The 16,998-nt window shown below is 38.4% G+C and overlaps 1 protein-coding gene across 10 annotated transcripts in view; it reads right to left on the bottom strand.

Moving 5' to 3' along the window:
* Window positions 1-16,998, bottom strand: part of rimbp2a (RIMS binding protein 2a) — a 148,731-nt gene that overhangs the window by 113,396 nt on the left and 18,337 nt on the right. For 2 of the 10 annotated variants that reach the window (XM_057818566.1, XM_057818565.1), the window contains exon 1: window positions 10,156-10,300. The exons of the other annotated variants lie outside the window; for them this stretch is intronic. The gene's annotated coding sequence lies outside the window, so the exon portion shown is untranslated. Of the gene's footprint in view, window positions 1-10,155; window positions 10,301-16,998 lie in introns of those variants that run through there. 10 annotated transcript variants of the gene reach the window in all.

Genomic DNA, 16,998 nt, shown 5'->3' on the forward strand with positions numbered 1-16,998 from the left:
ATTTTTGTTTTGCTCTGTGTAATTGTTATTTGCAATAGTACCAGCAGCATTAATTAAGGATTTAAGTGTAGGTTTTCGGGCTGTGGAACGAATTCATGGAATTAGAACGTATTCTTATGGGAAAATCCTGCTCGACATACGACCATTTCTACTTACAAACAAGGTCCTGGAACGAATTAACTTTGTATGTAGAGGTACCACTGTACTTCTAAATATACTTTCACACTCACATTCAAACTTACAGTATATGGACAGTTTAGAGCAGTAGGTCTTAACCTGGGTTCTCGTGAACCCCAGAGACTAGGTCAGTAAGTTTAGGTTTGTTAGAAGTTAAGATACACACAGCTCCATTTTCGTACGCCATCTAAACCTAGACCAGCACAAGTCTGCATTTTAGACCAGGTTTTATTAATTTTGTGAAGAGGTGCAAGTTGGTGCTCAAAATGGGAGCTAACCAAGGGCGTAGGTTTGCATAGGGACTTTTGCTTTTCAGGATGCTCAAATTATCCCCGCCAACTTTTAAGCAACCTTCTTTGCATTATATAATGACTTCAGTTATATAGGTAAATTAGATTGTCTTCCTATATGTTGTAAGGAAAGAATTGATCCTACTATTATTAAGTGAATTACAGTACTTTCATTATGTTCAGACTTACATTGACCCCCATTTCACTCGCTGAATGTGCCAGTCCATTTTTTCCCCTCAAACGCACGTTTGATTGGCTGATGACTTGAAACCCCCACCCCCCCCGCCCACACACACACACACACACACACACACACACACACACACACACACACACACACACCCGTTCACAGCCCGACAGAAATACAACATGCCACCTCCCCCACTCCCTTCATAGACGAGGGATATTAGTAGAAGAATTAGAAGTTTTTTTTCCACCAGCAGCAGCCACTGTAAGTAATGTAAAAAGACGTCAATATTGTGGAGGTGAGGAACACTCCACTAATTTCCTGCTACAGTGCTTCAAGTAGATTTTACTCACAGATATTTCTTGAAATAAGTAAAACAGCTAGCTGAAAATAAGCTTAACATACAAATTTTAAGCAAAACGTTTTTTTTTTTTTTTTTTTTTTAATCTTAAAGGAAAAACTTAATTCAAGAATATTGTTCAAAACATTATTTGAAAGAATTTTTTTCTTGATTCAGGTGAAAAATGACCCAACTTTTAGATGTATGGGCTCAATACAAACAAATAGTAATATTCACTTAAAGTAAGTGGAAGAATCTGACGCATTAATTCGTTAACTAACCTTTAACACTCAAAAAAAGATGGAGAAGTTTTTTTGACTAGATTTAACAAAAATTATCAGATTAAGACGTTATAAATTTGCAGTGTGAAAGTTAGTATAGGTCAATACAGATTTATTTTGCATGAATCATTTAGCCTATCAATTAATTAGGTTCATATTGGTGAGAAATGTAGCCCTGACCCCCATTCACCAAATATGTATGGTCTTATTATTGTCCCGTCCCCAGCAAAAAGTGTACATGCAGGTTATGCTGTTATATCGTCCCTACCAATATTAAGACCAAACCTACGCCCTTGGAGCTAACACCGCTTACTGGTTTGCATGCATTTCATAGGCTTTGTTCTATTTCATTTAACCTCTACCTGAAAGGAAGACAAACTTGTTTTCTCAGTGGAAGATTGACTCACAATTGGTATGAGGAGGTACAGTTGGGCAGTCTAAAAGGATAGCTTTGCTCCACAATTGAATCTGTATTAGTTTTTTTCACTGTTATATTGGTGTTTTTTTTCCCCCTTTGAACACATTCATCTTGTTCACAAATTTTATGGCTGCCATTTTGTCCACAAATAAAATATACCCTTGTTTTTGAATTTGAAAAAAAAAAAATGCTATGAGGAGGTACAGTTGGGCAGTCTAAAAGGATAGCTTTGCTCCACAATTGAATCTGTATTAGTTTTTTTCACTGTTATATTGGTGTTTTTTTTCCCCCTTTGAACACATTCATCTTGTTCGCAAATTTTATGGCTGGCATTTTGTCCACAAATAAAATATACCCTTGTTTTTGAATTTGAAAAAAAAAATGCTTTATCTAATTATGAAGGGTTCTGTCACCTAACTTCGGTGAATGTGAAAGTGAAACCTGCGGGGTTCGTTACCTTTAGCAAGGTTAAGAGCCACTGGTTTAGAGTGCTCAATTAACCTAACATGACCCTCAGAACTATGAGGCAGACATGCTCACCACTCGTCCAACACGGTTAAATCTGTTTAGGATATTATGCGATCTGAAGCGCATCAAAGTAGATCACCTGCATATCAAGCACTGCCTCTTTTTTCATTACTGACTTTCATCCGACATCCACTCTTTTTCTGCCCCACCCGCTCCATTCTCCTCCTGCAGTGCTCCGTCTCCCCTTTAAATATGTCTTGTGGGCATGTTGAAAAGCTGCCAGGAAATGTGAGGAGGAAAAGTTGCTTCAATTTCATTGCCTCCACATTCTTCCCGCTGGCTAAATGGCATCGACACTTATGGTGCATACACTCAGAATCAATATAGCGCTCGCTCATCTTCAGGCTCAACTATAGGAGCGTCATATGTTGCTTGAACACATGCACAATGAGAGGTTGGGGAAGGGAAGTGGGGTGAAGGGGTTGCTATAGAGACGGTTCTATTGAAGGTAACTGGATGACAGAAAGCAACATTTTAAAAATATCTGATGCTCTTTTATGTGGTCCAAATTCAAACATTCTAAAGAACAAAGGGATAAAAATGGGTCTTGGGTTTTACAAATGGACAGAAAAGGGGATTCTTTCATGTCTATTTCATAATTTAGGAACAGCGACAGGAAAACCCATTCCAATATTAGTGTCCGTTTAAACTTCGGCATCACTAGGAGCAGGTGGTCAGGTGACCTGAGGCACAGGGCAAGAAAATAAGCATGGAGCTGCTCAGAGATTAGGTAGGACAAGAATATTAAGAGATTTTGAAAATATTAAATCACAAACTCTTAAAATTAACTCGAAGGCGTAAAGGCAGTGCTAAATGCATATCAGAATACAGTGGAAGTTAGGCGATCCCTCTGATCTCCAGATATGACTGCATCCAACAGAAAAATGGACAACTTCATATTTTAAATAGATACGTCCATTATAATCAGTGGAATTTGTGTTGGATGCTAATTTTACAAACTTTACAAAGGGAGCTGCAGAGTGTGTTTCAGGGGGTTGTGATTGGAGATCACTAAACAAAATATTTTTTTACTAGGATACACAAACTCAACAAAATATATTTCAGAATGTTGTCGCTCTCAAAAAAAAAAAAAAAAAAAAAAAATAGATAAACTCATTTATTAATCGTAACAATAGCGATAATGTAATAAGCACCAATTTCTAAATATGTTCGTCTAAGGAATTTAAAAGGTTTTTTTTTTTGTTTGTTTTTTTTACAGGGATTTTTTTTGGTATGAGTATAAAGCTACTGCATTTTATGCAAGTACTGTACCAAAGTCAGAATTTTTGTATAGTGACAACACTACCCAAAAAAAAACTTACGGAAAAGACAATAATTATTCAATACCCACGGGTGCTGGAAGCCACTCACAGCAATGGGTGCTGAGGATCTTTTTTTGTTCTTCCCATGCAAAAAAAGCCGTTTCGGTCCAAATTTTTCATGCTCGCTCTTTTTCCCCATACAGGGCGTGCAAAATGGCAGTACACACACCTGCTGGATAGTTTACGTACTACTTCTAGGCTACTATAAAGACAGTGTTCTATTTCACCTACAGTGTATGTTGGATTTTTTGTATTAGAAATAAAAGAAATAAAAGAGCCCATGCATTATAATGCAAATCCCCATAGCTAGGCGGCACAATGACACACAAACACATTCAAAAACTAAAAGGTCCAATAAGCCTCGGTTTAACACCCACCTTTCACGACACTAAAGTAAATTAAACACATATATCCAACAGCGCTCTGAACGACGGCAGACGAACAGCAACAACAAACAATAATATGGCTACAACACAAGCTAATTAAAGTTCTCCACCGTCTTAATCTGCAGCTAACGTTTCCTTGCTGGGCACTATTATAAACTATCATAATTATCTTTATTTTTTTACCTCAAATTGAATTTTAAAAAATTTTGCTGTTTTTGTAAAGAAAATGCTAATTGGTTTTGGCGCCATGTTAACGCCTCCTCTGTTAACAGTTAACTTTTCCGTTCCAATAGTGCCTTATTCACCGTGACCTGGTAGCAAGCAAGGTGTCAGGTGGTGACCAGGTTATTAACAAAAAAAAAATTCAACATATATATTTAATCCCCAAAGTTAAATACGCGATTGTGTCAATATGTTTTATTTATTGATTTCTTTTTAACAACAAAAAAAGAATCTACCAAAACACTACCCCCCCCCCAACACCCCACTTCCCGCACCACTGACAATACCTCTCAATTGAGAGATGACCGCCCCCAAACATGTCACATAGGCTAGGTTCATACTGCAGGTCTTAATGCACGAATCTGATTTTTTTTTCGTGTTTTTTCGACTCGAGTGAGGCATTAACTTGACGGTCGGAACGGGACAAGTCGCATAGAAGTGGACCGTTTCAAATCCGATCTGGGTCACTTTCGTATGTGGTTTAAATCCGATCTGGGCTATATTTTTCCAGAATGTCGCAGCGGTCTGAACTTTCAAGTCTCCCAAATCGGACTTCACGATGCAATTACGTCATCAAAGAGCGAGAGAGACAGGCTGCTACGGTAGTGGTGCAGCTGTGCGTTAGCGCATAGCTTGCCTTGAACACGGCTTTTTGGAAAGGGTCGGGCTTGACAATAGTCATAAAAAAATTAAAATGGGTTGAAGATAAGCCTGAGAATGATCGTTTTTCTCTCTGCTCTATATGAGCAATATTTCAAGATTGCTTACACAGCTGAGAGTCGAGGTTAACTGCCCGTATGTGTGTGCGACATGCACGGACAGTGCGTGCATGCTATCGATCCATATAAACTTTGAATATAAGCCTAAACGGGGATTATTTATGTCTGTTATTTTTGTCCTCTTTTTGGAAATCAATATATGATCTCCCTGAAATGACGGATGACAGCCAGCATGTGTAGTCATTTGTTTTGATGCATCTGCGCATGCGGGTATTCTTGCTCAGCACATGTCAGACTGCGAATTAATGCGGATGCGTAATACTTGAATGGTCTCAATGGACAAAGGCAGTCTGAACGGGCACACCAAAAAAAACAGATACGACAAAAAAATCGGATTTGTGAATTAAGACCTGCGGTATGAACTTAGCCATATTGAAATTGACAATACAGTGATCCCTCACTACTTCGCACTTCAAACTTTGCGCCCTCAGTCCCTCGTGAATTCTTTTTTTTTTTATTTATTTAAAAAAAGAAAAGATACAGATGAACTGTCCCAGCCGATCGCGCAGTTTCCCTCTCGCCCCCTCCCTCTCCCTGCTCTTTGTTTGTCAGGCAGGCAGTGCATGTACACTGGAGTTGTTTATTAAAGTTAATGATAATCAGTGTTGGGCACGTTACTTTAAAAAAGTAATTAGTTACATTACTCACTACTTCTTCCAAAAAGTAACTGAGTTAGTAACTGAATTACTCTATAATAAAAGTAACTAGTTACCAGGGAAAGTAACTATTTCCGTTACTTTAAAAAGAACTTGTTGTATGTCAAAGAATTTGAAATTTTCTGAGCAGTATTCGAGTCAGTGGAATAGAGAAGAACAGACAGGTAGTTAACTTGTTAGGTGCTTCAGCAGATTTAAATTGCTTACCACAGATGTCGACAAAAGCTTTGCCCCGGGACATGAATTACACATTACATGCAGGTTCTTTCCTTTAATTTCGACAAACTTGAAATTGTGTCTATAGCTCCACCTCTTAAAGGACAATTTTTCTTCTGAATGCTCTGCCATCCCAACCCTGTGCATCTGTTTTGCGTGTGTGTGTGTGTGTTTGCCGCACGCGCTGTTCCGGTTTGCTTGTGAAATCACCAGCTCTGACTGGCTTACCACGACACGTGACTCTAACCCTCAGCCAATCACAATCACTTCCATCGCATCTCTCAAGGGGCAGCATTCAGGAAGGCTCGTTTCCCGACAATTCACGTCACCTTCAAAGCGTCTGCTGTCCTCAAGATGGAAGCAGAATTATTGCTGGCTTACAGTGGGAAATGGGAACAAGGCTAGCATCAGGTGTAGCAAACACAGAAACGTTACCAAACTTTGGAAAGCATTGTCTAATTGAATGAGCAGGGACAAACAGCTTGGAGTCAGAAGTACGTGCACTATTCTCGAACCTGAACGCACCCCAAGTCTTGGATGACAAATCAACAGAGCAAAGAGTAGACTCGACACGGCTGGTAGTTTCTTCAATTTATTCAGAGTAAGTAACGCACCGCTTTTGACCGTCAATAACGGTAACGGCGTTGTAACAGCAGAAAAAGTAATTAGTTAGATTACCCCGTTACTGAAAAAATAACACCGTTACGTAACAGCGTTATTTATAACGGCGTTACTCCCAACACTGATGATAATTGAGAGATGAATGTGTTTGATCTTGCCAGTCACGAACTTCTGAAGCGGCGCATGCGTCAATCATCATTTAGCTTGTTAAACAGATGCTGTGGCAACTTATTGTGTGTAAGTGAGCAGCTCCGAGTGGATTTGAGTAGGCTCACTCAGTAAAGTATGTAATAAAGCCAACCATTTTTCTCCTTCTACTTTATTCTTAGTTAAAAATAATTCGGTGGGACAGTAACATGTTTTAAACTTATCCAGGGAATTCTTGCAGTTATACCTGGTTCTAGGCTTTATTATTTTCTAAGAAGTTGTATTTTTTTATTTATTACAATTTTTACATTTTAAGTGCTTAAAAAAATCATTAATTAAAAATTTTTTATATACTGTAAATATATATATATATATATACATATATATATACTAGCTTTGGGGGAAAAAGTGAAAAAATATGTCATGTATCTCTTTCCAATCCTAAATTTGAATTACCATATTGGCCCAAATATAAGACTTTTTTTTTGCATTGAAATAAGACTGAAAAAGTGGGGGTCATCTTATATTTGCGGTCTAGACATTATACCCATTTACGACGCTAGATGGCACCAGATATCATTGAAGCGATGTTCTGTCATGACAGATCTCAGCTACTCTCAAGTTTAACCAGTTTGCATTATTTTATTGTAATGTTTTTCCTTATTCAGATTTGTTTCAAGACTACAGTTACAGTTAGACTTCACTTTGATGGTTAATGCAGTTATTGCAATTTTGTTGTTTTATCACAATAGATTGGTTTATTTACATTTCAAAAACCAGAAGCCATTCATTTACAAATGTGATTGCACTTTAGTTTACATATTTCAATGTTGAGATATTAAGATTTGAATGAGGCAAAATAACATGCTTTGTCTCTCAAATATATTGTTATAATCATTTGTTTCAGATGTACTGTAATTAATTTCTGTATAAAAATTAATCTGGTATTCAAAAAGTCTTTTTTTCAAACTTGAGTCTTGAAAAAGAATAATCAGGGCCGTCTTATATTCGGGCCAATACGGTAATACATTGAACACACACACCAAAAAAAAATTGGGGGGTGCGGTACTTGGCGGTTTTTCATTTGTTGCGGTGGGTTCTGGTCCCCATTAACCGCAAAAACGAGAGATCACTATATTGTAAATTAAGAGTGGCTTATGATGATAGTGTTCTTGCCTAATATCATCATGGTATTGTCGCAGTATAAAATTATGAGCCGTATTTGCTTAAAATATAGTTTTGAGTCAGCTAGAATGTAGCACTGGCTGCAATGATGGCAAAAGATAATAGTGACTCCACCATTAAAAAGAAAACACTGTGGAAGCAGTCTCCCTTACAAACATGTAAGTAACAAATATTTTTCATTTTATTATAGTTATATGATATAGCTGGCCAAATCCAGAGGAAATAAATTGTTAATAATATAAAATGAAATACGAAGATACTAAGGTATATTATTGGCAATAATTCCCAAGACACAAGCTCAAAAATCGTAAAATTTGTCCCGTATTCCTCACAATATATTAATACTACATACAAAACTCAAATACTGCTTTCTTTTCTGGATTTACGTTCTCTATGAGCAAACATTCCAGCACATTGAATAGCATTTTCTATACATCCGCTTTTGTAGAAAAGCTGTGAGCAAAGTGTTTGTGCTTCCCGCTGTCATGACAAAGAACATGAATGTGCAGTGAGAGCATACAGTATGCATGCGTGTAAATAATAGAGTGAAACGTGTGGGCGTTTGTATGAAGATGTGATGTAGAATGTTGAACCCGTGATGAAGTAATGTTGCCAAATCAGCATTCACTTTAGCCTGCTTATCCCAGAGGAAGATCCCTCCATCTGTCGTCCCTTTTAAAGGGTTCTTTGTTTTTTCCCAAAATGGGGTTTGGGGTTTTTCCCGGCCAAGTTGAGAAGTTTAGATTTGGGGATACTGCCAGTTTTTGTTTTCTATGAAGCTATTTGAAACACCTTTGTGGTTGAGAGCTGTACAAATAAACTTGACTGGACATGAGTTGTGTAGTTTATCACGTGAGCTATCATGTGATATCCCAAGCCGGACTACGATTTGAAGGCAACTGCTACAATTTTTTCATTTCAATAATATTCTCAGCTTCTTGCCCTGAGGCCAACCACATTTAAATGACAAACCCAATGAAAAAAAAAATGAAGATATAAGGAAACCTGGTGAAGATACTGCGTACCAAGAACTTTAATAGATAAAAGTGGAGCAATGTTTGATTACGCGTGAAAAGTAAAAGTAAAATCAAATACATCGGCAAAGCTGTTGGCACAACATTTCTTTCTCACTTTCTGACATATGTACTTGTAGTCCGGTCTCTCAACCACCTACATAGCTATTAAGACTATACACGGTGCAAGTGGTTAAACTCCACGCTACCAATCATTCTTTAATAACTAAATATGATACTAAAACACCTACTCCGCCTCATTACGTGTTTAACATTTCAGTATTACAGCTTGAATTTCTGATGTATTACAGGGTTTTTTTCTGCTAACAACCATCAATCCATTTTTTTCGTATCATTCTTCCCCATTAGGGTTAAGTTGAGCTGGAACTTTTCTCAGCTGCTTCTAGTTGAAAGGCGTGGCACAAATGGACTGGTCATCAGCCAATCACAGGACCAACCATATAGACCAACAACCACCAACACTTTTTGACTGTTCAATGAACATAAAAAGCATAATTTTGGAATTTGGGAGAGAGAGACAGAGAGCTCAAGTACCAGGAGGAACCCTTCACAAGTCAGGGGGAAAACAAGTGACACGGGAAGCCCTAATGTGAGATCAGAACTTAGAACTGCCAGCTGACAATGATAAATGAGGATAAAGCTGAATCGACAACACAGTTGTGTCCAAAAATCCTTTGCGACAAACCTAAAATGCTGATATGGAGTGTAGCGGTTGCTAGTAAATTGACAGTAGTGCAATTGAGAGAGGGAGTGGTGAATGTTAGAGAGACATGAGTGGGTTAAAACTACCAACACCTGGGAACCTCCCAGCTTGCGGGAACCAGGAAAAGCTCAGGTTACCAAAGACGGATCATGTCAAAGCGCACACACAAGAGATCAATTTGTTTGACAAAGCGGCCACACATTTGTCTTCCACAATGCTTGTATGTACTGTACATGACAAAGCGGCCATGCATTTGTCTCTCTCCCAGGATGCATGTGAACATGTGTCCGTATGTTTCATTTGCTGTGCATGTGCACAATAGACAAAATAATATGATTACAGCAGAAGACACTACACACACACGCACTCACTCCTAAGCGCATACACTGCACACACCCACACATCTCCGAACAGGTGGCTCAGTTTAAGTCAAGAAACATTTCCCCTCAACACAATTTCCAAAATGTAGCCTCAATCTCTCTGTTGGGCGTCCCTTCATTCCTCTTGCAGCCACGGCACATGCAGTCAGGTTGTTCCCATGCAGCTGCCCGGCTATGCTAACCCATCAGTAGTATATATGGGAGGCAGCTTGATGAACCACTTGAGAACAATGATGCATAGCAGCAGTGAAAGACAAGCAAAAAGAGAGAGATTGATATTTACCGCGTGAGTCTAACAGTGGCAAATCTTGACAAGGTTGTCGCTTCCTTCCCCTTCCCTTTCCTCTCTTTTCCTTCTCTGGGTGGGGAATTGTCAAACGGCTGCAGCATCAGCAGCAGCATCAGTGGCAGCTCCAGGGCCTGCGTCTTTCCCCCTCCCTCGCTCCCTCCCTCTCTCTCTCTCGCTCTGTCTCTCTCTCACTTATCTCCGCCCCCTTGTCCACACACTCTCCCTTTCCACTATCACCCCCCCACACACACACTGCGAAGACCCACCTCCTAGATACCCTTCCTCCATCGTTTCTTCCCCTTAACTCTTCTGTACTTGATTTCCCTCCTCTGCACAAATTCATGCTGTTGAATAATAATCAGCCAGCCCCAACGGTGGGTTTCTCTTTGGATGTATTGGCAATACACAGCAAATAAGGAGGACTCGATTCTCCCTGCTCTCTCATTAGCTTCGAGCCTTTCATCATGACACTAACTGAGCATCATCTAGATTGATGCCGCATTCGCTTTATTACTTACACAAAAGGCGTCCTACACTGACGACTCTCTGTGGTATTATTAATAGAAAGAAGATCCAAGCCAGTCTCCAGATTTTAGAGTGGAGGCAGATTTGTGACGTTGTATATTTACACTACTGGAACATTTTTAATTTCGTGTGAAATACGAACACTGCATCTCATGATAATCAAATACATGTTTAAATATAAAACTTCTTTTTAACAGAGTCATTGAGACGGATAATTATAACCCTGTAAATGCAGAATTATTGGGCAATAAAAAAGCACTAAAAGATACATTTCTTATCATTTTATCTCTGTCAAGTAGCCTGATTTAATACGTTTTCCTTTTGTGGAACGGATTAGGTTAAATTGCATTGTGTATTTTTTGTTCATGTGCCTCAATTTCATGCATCTTTAAAGGGACTTTCTAAGTAGTCACTGGTTATATAAATTTGATTGAGTCATAACTTAAAACGGACAGATTTTGGCCCACCCACAAAAACAGCATGACTGGCACAGCAACATGCTGACTTAAGCGACAGAGGATGCACATATTTTTTATACATGTACATGTTCTCGGTTGCCTCAAAAATTAGTCTATTGGTATGTCCCTTTTTTTTATATTTTCACACAACGGAGTGACTCACAAGTGAGCTGCTACCTATCCCAGCTGACTTTTTATGATACCCTGAAAACCTTACCAGCTAGTCACGGGACACATTGCAACTAACCATTCACGCTCACTATACAGTGGTATTAAAAAGTATCTGAACCTTTTGGAATTGCTCACATTTTTGAATAAAATCACCATCAAATGTTATCTGATGTTTGTCAAAATCACACAGATGAAAAAACAGTATCTGCTTTAACTAAAACCACCCAATCATTTAAAGGTTTTCATATTTTAATGAGGATTGTATGCAAACAATGACAGAAGGGGGTAAATAAGTAAGTGAACCATCACATTTTATATTTTGTGGGCCCCCTTTGGCAGCAAAAACTTCAACCAAATGCTTCCAATAGCTGCAGATCAGTCTGGCACACCGATCAGTACTAATCTTAGCCCATTTTTCTCTCCAAAACTGCTGTAGTTCAGTCAGATTCCTGGGATGTCTGGCATGAATCGCTGTCTTTAGGTCATGCCACAGCCTCTAAATGTGGTTCATGTCTGGACTTTGACTTGGCCACTGCAGAACGTGTATTTCGTTCTCCTGAAACTATTCTGAAGTTGATTTACTTCTGTGTTTTGGAGCATTGTGTTGTTGCAGCATCCATCCTCTTTTTAGCTTCAACTGTCTGACAGTCGGCCTCAGGTTTTCCTGCAAAACATCCTGATGAACTTTTGAATTCATTCTTCCATTAATGATTGCAAGTTGACCAGGCACTGAAGCAGCAAAACAGCCCCAAATCATGACGCTCCCTCCACCATGCTTCACGGTGGGGATGAGGTGCTGATGTTGGTGAGCTGCTCCATTTTTCCTCCACACATGACGTTGTGTGTTACTCCCAAACAATTCAACTTTGGTTTCATCAGTCCACAAAATCTTTTGCAAAAACTTCTGTGGATTGTCCAAGTGCCTTTTTGTGAACATTAAACGAGCAACAGTATTTTTTTTAGACAGCAGTGGCTTCTTCTGTGGAGTCCTCCCATGAACACCATTCTTGGCCATAGTTTTACATATACAATAGTTGATGTGTGCACAGAGATATTGGACTGTGCCAGTGATTTCTGTAAGTCTTTAGCAGACACTCTAGGGTTATTTTTAACTTCTCTGAGTATTCTGCGCCAAAATCTTGGGGTGATCTTTGGTGGACGGTTACTCCTTGGGAGAGAGGCAATGGTGCCAAACTCTCTCCATTTATAGACAACTTCTCTGACATTCGATTGATGAACATCCATACTTTTAGAGATGGTTTTGTATCCTTTCCCAGCTTTATACATATCAACAATCCTTGATCGCGGGACTTCAGACAGCTCTTTTGACCGCGCCATGATGCACATCAGACAATGTTTCTCATCAAGACAATTTGTGTTTTATATAGTGGCCAGGGCAGCTTTAAACCACTCATCAGTGATTGGGCACGCACCTGACTTAAAATGTTTGGTACATCCCTAAATGTCTAAATTGAGTACTGCTTGTCATTTTCCCTAAAAATTTGTCATGAGCCTCGTTACAGGAGTGCTGTCAGCATTGCTGCAGAGATTGAAGAGGTGAGGGGTAACTTGTTAGTGCTCAGACCATACGCCGCATTCTACATCAAATTGGTGTGCATGACTGTCACCCCAGGAGGAAGCCTCTTCTGAAGACGGTACACAAGAAAGCCCGTCTTCAGCAAAATGTTTGCGGGCTTTCTTGTGTACCGTCTTCAGAAGAGGCTTCCTCCTGGGGTGACAGCCATGCACACCAATTTGATGTAGAGTATGGTCTGAGCACTAACAGGCTGACCCCCACCTCTTCAATCTCTGCAGCAATGCTGACAGCACTCCTGTAACGAGTCACGTGACATTTTGGAGGGAAAATGGAATTTTGGAGGGAAAATGACAAGCAGTACTCAATTTGGACATTTAGGGATGTACGTTGTTTCTAAGGGGTGTACTCACTTTTGTTGCCAGGGCTTTAGATATTAATGGCTATATTTTGAGGTGAAAATAAATTAACTCTATTATATAAGCTGCACACAGACTACTTTTGATTGTGTCAAAGTGTCATTTTGTCAGTTTTGTCACATGAAAAGATATACTTAAATATCTGCAGAAATGCGAGGGGTGTACTCACTTTTGTGATACACTATACTTATTTTCCCCCTTCTGTCATTGTTTGCATGCTATCCTCATTAAAGTATGAAATCCTATAAATGTTTGTGTGGTTTTAGTTAGAGCAGACACTGTATTTTCATCCGTCCCTAACCCTAACCCAGATCACATTTGATGGTGATCTTATGCAGAAATGTGACAAATTCCAAAAGGGTCAGATACTTTTTCATACCAGTGTATATGAACAGTTTCGACTCGTCTTGAATAAACCACACATACATGTTTTTGGAATATGAGAAGACCCTGAGCAATTCAACACAAGCCTAGGGAGAACATGCAAACTTCACACCAGAAGGCCATGGCCGAGATTCCAGACTTGTGAAGCGGATATGTTATTCAAAAGGAGGCATATTCAAAGTTGTAAATTATGGCTGAGTAAAATTCTAAAAATATGTGATACATTGTCCAGAAGTATTTTTCATATTTCTGGTACATATAACTTTAGCCTCAGCTTAAACCCAGTGTGATGACTTTCTGTTTGTCGAAATGTCAATCCTCACAGTATAACAGTTTGTCGCCCTCAACGACAACACAGAGCACACTTGCTATCACACTGCCTACGCTGCCATGTCATAATGACTAATTACATCATATTGACATCAGTTTGTGTGGGGGGAGGCTCATAGATGTGTTTCGAATTGGAACTGTGGATATGTATACATGGTATCCAGAATAGTGTAATCCTGTTAACAGGATTTAATATTAATCCAAGAGGGCCCTATTTTTGTCATTTGTTGTGTCTGTAAAGTTTTTCCTTCAGATTCAGGATAATTGTTCAGTCATTTCACTCAAATCTATAAATGACAATTTATCAGTTTGTTTGCACATTTGTGACTGTGGACCTGAGTAATATACAAGAGAACAACAGAAAATGCAACATTGGATTTAAATTGCTTTACTTTTTGTGTTCCTCAAGAAGGTGAGTAATGTTTTTTGAGAAAAAAAAAAAAGAAAAAAAAAAAAAACAGAATGTGAGATTTCTTTTTTTTTTTTTTTTTTTACGTGTTTATATAACCCTGTTTAACCGGATAACTTCTAGAAACTGGATCTTGAAAGAGTTATTGGCTACATGTAAAGATAAGAGATGCATGTGAGATGCATGTTTTGAACAACTCCAGAAAGTGAAAGAGAAATAAGATCTGTTGTAGCTTATCCAAAAGGTGGTTGATGGCGATTGAAGTCCTGTCTCTCTGGCAGAGGTGGGTAGTAACGCGTTACGTTTACTTTTAGTTTTACCACTTAATACTTTTTACTTTTACTTGAATAGATTTGTACTCTTACTCCACTACTTTGGGCTACACTAGAGTCATTACATTTTATCCTATTCATTCAACATATTGACTTTATTTTTGGCAGAAATGCCGACAGTGGCTGTCTCAGTTTCACCAATGATACGACGCAACAATAATCACATGACTATAATACCTATCAGAAGTAACAATGTTTTTTCTCCACTAGAGGGCACTTGTGCTCTTTGGATTGGGGATGTTTCATTTTTCCCATCTGAATTCCATGATTTTGTATTGTATTTCTTTGGCCTAATATGGTCATGTAATAGGTTATAGTCAGGGGTGTGTGGCTAGAATTTCTTGCCGGAACTCCCTAACATAAAGTTCGGCACAGAGCCAGAAATTTCATTTATTTATTTTTCATTCAAAATTGTATTTTTTCAACGATTTACAAAATAAAAGTTAACAGAAACAGCAATAACCCCAACCTCCATCTCCTAATTTTTATTTTACCTCATTTCCTCACATACTAAATGTTCAAATCTCAATTTTAACTACTTAAGAACATAGGATATATATTAAAATTAAAGTTAATGTAAACATTTACTTTTTTTTTTTTAATTATGAAGATATAAGTTATATACATTCAGAAAAATAAGTAAAAATAACTTATATCATGCAGAGTGAAATGGAATATATTTTGAAGATCGCGCAAACATTAACTTTTTTTAAATCATAAGAAAATAAATAAGTAGCCTAACATAAATAAACAAATATATGTCCAAAGTGCACATTGACAGCTAAAATGTTCTGAACCTCCCCATCAGAGCAAATAAAACTAAATATGATAAATAAGCCTCCTCAACCCTTTCGTTGCTCTTAAAGATTTGATCCATTTTACTGTATGTTGCATTGCCCTTTTTTGTCGTATCAATTCAGCAAGCTTTTTTTTTTTTTTTTTTTTTTTTGCTGTTCCAGAAAACAAGCACATTTTGACAATTGCCGTCATATTTTCAGAAGCAAAGCACTGTTGTCCGGAACAGCATTCCGGCCCTGAATCTTATACCGGAACAGCGTTCCGGCCCTGAATCTTATACCGGAACTGCTTTCCTGACAGTTCTGGCCCACTTTCACCCCTGGTTGTAGTGTAGTGCAGTGCAGTGCAGTGCCGTGTCGTGTCGTGTCGTGTCGTATAGCATAGCATAGCATAGCATAGCATAGCATAGCATAGCATAGCATAGCATAGCATAGCATAGTATAGTATAGTATAATAATCACAGATGAAGATGTGTTGAGAATTTTTTTTTTTTTTTTTAATTAGACAATGTAACCAGTTACTCACAATTCTGCTCATTATAAATATTCTTTTCAATGAATAATTTTCTACTTGTGCTTGAGTAACTTTTTGGAAGACTAATTTTACTTTTAGTTGAATAATATTATTTACAGTAGAAGTAACGCTGCTCTTACATGAGTAAAAATTTTGGCTACTCTACCCACCTCTGCTCTCTGGTTTTATTACACCCAACTCCACAGCAAATACGTTCTCAGCACTGGAGTCCATGTCAGGCTGCAGCAGTAAAGTGCCCTCCCGATTCGTTCATTTAATGTATTTCCTGAGTAATAATTTAAAAATGGTGACATTAAGAAGACCCGCATATACTAGTCGGATAAAAGTGCAGTGTATCTGCACAATTGCAAAACAGAGATCTAGATTGATCGCCCCAAAGATGTCCGAGCTATAATTTCAGACCGATATGCCTGTCTGATTTACATCACATCAAGTTAGGTTTGAGCAGGCATGAAACTGTACAGGCCTCACCAATGGAAGCATGAGGAGCGAGGGTGGGTGGGAGGGCATAAGGGACTCGAGCAATACATCTACTTGGCAAAAAGCTATATTTCAAACCTAACTGAGTGTTCAAAATGGCACCAGCATGCCTCACTGTGTGATGCACATACAATTACATGATTTCCCTTTGCCAATCAGTTAAGAAAGACACAGTAGGTATGACAGCATCACTACTCTATAACAATATGTCATTAAACTATCACGATTCATTATTAAATTCATAATTAAATTCATTGCTGCTCCATGTGGTTATTTGGTGTATTTGCTTATTTTATACACTTGTGCGGTTCTCTCTATGTGAAAACAAAAGAGTGAGGTTACGTTTGCCTTATATTGAATATTAAGATAATTTTTTAGCCACTGTAATATTGCACAATTTGAATATTATATTCTATTTCCTACACTAGTGGTACGGCTCCACACACAGTGTTGAATGTACTAC

This window comes from Corythoichthys intestinalis, chromosome 17 (assembly GCF_030265065.1).
Source record: "Corythoichthys intestinalis isolate RoL2023-P3 chromosome 17, ASM3026506v1, whole genome shotgun sequence".
NCBI classification, from domain to species: Eukaryota; Metazoa; Chordata; class Actinopteri; order Syngnathiformes; family Syngnathidae; genus Corythoichthys; species Corythoichthys intestinalis.